Raw genomic sequence first — 3913 nt, forward strand, 5'->3', positions numbered from 1 at the left:
AGGGGGGAATCCTACTCCCGGTGGGAGTAGGACTCCTCCTGGCGCGCCCTCCTCCTGGCCGGCCGCACCTTCCCCTGCTCCTTTATATACGGGGGCAGGGGGCACCCCTAGACACACAAGTTGATCCACGTGATCATATTCTTAGCCGTGTGCGGTGCCCCCTTCCACCATAATCCTCGATAATATTGTAGTGGTGCTTAGGCGAAGCCCTACGACGGTAGTACATCAAGATCGTCACCACACCGTCGTGCTGACGGAACTCTTCCCCGACACTTTGCTGGATCGGAGTCCGGGGATCGTCATCGAGCTGGACGTGTGCTAGAACTCGGAGGTGCCATAGTTTCGGTGCTTGATCGGTCGGGCCGTGAAGACGTACGACTACATCAACCGCGTCGTGCTAACGCTTCCGCTGTCGGTCTACAAGGGTACGTAGATCACACTCTCCCCTCTCGTTGCTATGCATCACCATGATCTTGCGTGTGCGTAGGAAATTTTTTGAAATTACTACGTTCCCCAACAGTGGCATCCGAGCCTAGGTTTTATGTGTTGATGTTATATGCACGAGTAGAACACAAGTGAGTTGTGGGCGATATAAGTCATACTGCTTACCAGCATGTCATACTTTGGTTCGGCGGTATTGTTGGACGAAGCGGCCCGGACCGACATTACGCGTACGCTTACGCGAGACCGGTTCTCCCGACGTGCTTTGCACAAAGGTGGCTAGCGGGTGACAGTTTCTCCAACTTTAGTTGAACCGAGTGTGGCTACGCCCGGTCCTTGGGAAGGTTAAAATAGCACCAACTTGACAAACTATCGTTGTGGTTTTGATGCGTAGGTAAGATTGGTTCTTGCTTAAGCCCGTAGCAGCCACGTAAAACTTGCAACAACAAAGTAGAGGACGTCTAACTTGCTTTTGCACAGCATGTTGTGATGTGATATGGTCAAGACATGATGCTAAATTTTATTGTATGAGATGATCATGTTTTGTAACCGAGTTATCGGCAACTGGCAGGAGCCATATGGTTGTCGCTTTATTGTATGCAATGCAATCGCGCTGTAATGCTTTACTTTATCACTAAGCGGTAGCGATAGTCGTGGAAGCATAAGATTGGCGAGACGACAACGATGCTACGATGGAGATCAAGGTGTCGCGCCGGTGACGATGGTGATCATGATGGTGCTTCGAAGATGGAGATCACAAGCCCAAGATGATGATGGCCATATCATATCACTTATATTGATTGCATGTGATGTTTATCTTTTATGCATCTTATCTTGCTTTGATTGACGGTAGCATTATAAGATGATCTCTCATTAATTATCAAGAAGTGTTCTCCCTGAGTATGCACCGTTGTGAAAGTTCTTCGTGCTGAGACACCACGTGATGATCGGGTGTGATAGGCTCTACATTCAAATACAACGGGTGCAAAACAGTTGCACACGCGGAATACTCAGGTTATACTTGACGAGCCAAGCATATACAGATATGGCCTCGGAACACGAAGACCTCATATAGTAGATATGATCAACATAGTGATGTTCACCAATGAAACTACTCCATCTCACGTGATGATCGGACATGGTTTAGTTGATTTGGATCACGTGATCACTTAGAGGATTAGAGGGATGTCTATCTAAGTGGGAGTTCTTAAGTAATATGATTAATTGAACTTTAATTTATCATGAACTTAGTCCTGGTACTATTAGCATATCTGTGTTGTAGATCAATAGCTCGCGTTGTTGCTTTCATATGTTTATTTTGATATGTTCCTAGAGAAAATTGTGTTGAAAGATGTTAGTAGCAATGATGCGGATTGGATATGTAATCTGAGGTTTATCCTCATTGCTGCACAGAAGAATTATATCCTTGATGCACCGCTAGGTGACAGACCTATTACAGGAGTAGATGCAAACGTTATGAACGTTTGGCTAGCTCAATATGATGACTACTTGATAGTTTAGTGCACCATGCTTAACGGCTTAGAATTGGGACTTCAAAGACGTTTTGAACATCATGGACCATATGAGATGTTCCAGCAGTTGAAGTTAATATTTCAAGCAAATACCCGAGTTGAGAGATATGAAGTCTCCAACAAGTTCTATAGCTAAAAGATGGGGGAGAATCTCTCAACTAGTGAGCATGTGCTCAGATTGTCTGGATACTACAATCGCTTGAATCAAGTGGGAGTTAATCTTCCAGATAAGATAGTGATTGAAAGAATTCTCTAGTCACCATCACCAAGTTAGTAGAACTTCGTGATGAACTATAGTATGCAAGGGATGAAGAAAATGACTCCCAAGCTTTTCACGATGATGAAATTGATGAAGGTAGAAATCAAGAAAGAGCATCAAGTGTTGATGGTTGACAAGATCATTAGTTTCAAGAAAAGGGCAAAGGAAAAAAGGGGAACTTCAAGAAGAACAGCAAGTAAGTTGCTGCTCAAGTGAAGAAGCCCAAGTCTGGTCCTAAGCCTGAGACTAAGTGCTTCTACTGCAAAGGGACTGGTCACTGGAAGCGGAACTACCCCAAGTGATTGGCGGATAAGAAGGATGGCAAAGTGAACATAAGTATATTTGATATACATGTTATTGATGTGTACTTTACTAGTGTTTATAGCAACCCCTAAGTATTTGATACTAGTTCAATTGCTAAGATTAGTAACTCGAAACGGGAGTTGCAGAATAAACAGAGACTAGTTAAGGGTGAAGTGACAATGTGTGTTGGAAGTGGTTCCAAGATTGATATGATCATCATCGCACACTCCCTATACTTTCGGGATTAGTGTTGAACCTAAATAAGTGTTATTTGGTGTTTGCGTTGAGCATGAATATGATTTGATCATGTTTATTGTAATACGGTTATTCATTTAAGTAAGAGAATAAATTGTTGTTCTGTTTACATGAATAAAACCTTATATGGTTACACACTCAATGAAAATAGTTCGTTGGATCTCGATCGTAGTGATACACATATTCATAATATTGAAACCAAAAGATGCAAAGTTAATAATGATAGTGCAACTTATTTGTGGCACTGCCGTTTAGGTCATATTGGTGTAAAGCGCATGAAGAAACTCCATGATGATGGGCTTTTGGAATCACTTGATTATGAATCAGTTGATGCTTGCGAGCCATGCCTCATGGGCAAGATGACTAAGCTCCGTTCTCCGGAACAATGGATCGAGCAACAGATTTGTTGGAAATCATACATACTGATGTATGTGGTCCGATGAATATTGAGACTCACGGCAGGTATCATTATTTTCTGATCTTCACAAATGATTTGAACAGATATGAGTATATCTACTTGATGAAACACAAGTCTGAAACATTTAAAAAGTTCAAAGAATTTCAGAGTGAAGTGGAGAATCATCGTAACAAAAATAAAAGTTTCTACGATATGATCGCAGAAGTAAAATCTTTGAGTTACGAGTTTGGCCTTCAGTTAAAAACAATGTGAAATAGTTTCACTACTCACGCCACCTCGAACACCACAGTGTAATGGTGTGTCCGAACGTCGTAACTGTACTTTATTAGATATGGTGCAATCTATGATGTTTCTTACCGATTTACCACTATAGTTTTGGGGTTATGCATTAGAGACAGCTACATTCACATTAAATAGGGCACCATCTAAATCCGTTGAGACGACACCGTATGAACTATGGTTTGGCAAGAAACCTAAGCTGTCGTTTCTTAAAGTTTGAGGTTGCAATGCTTATGTGAAAAAGTTTCAACCTGATAAGCTCAAACCCAAATCGAAGAAGTGCATCTTCATAGGATACCCAAAAGAAAATGTTGGGTACACCTTCTATCACAGATCCGAAGGCAAGATATTCATTGCTGAGAATGGATCCTTTCTAGAGAAGGAGTTTCTCTCGAAAGAAGTGAGTGGGAGGAAAGTAGAACTTGA

This window comes from Triticum dicoccoides, chromosome 4A, assembly GCF_002162155.2.
Source record: "Triticum dicoccoides isolate Atlit2015 ecotype Zavitan chromosome 4A, WEW_v2.0, whole genome shotgun sequence".
NCBI classification, from domain to species: Eukaryota; Viridiplantae; Streptophyta; class Magnoliopsida; order Poales; family Poaceae; genus Triticum; species Triticum dicoccoides.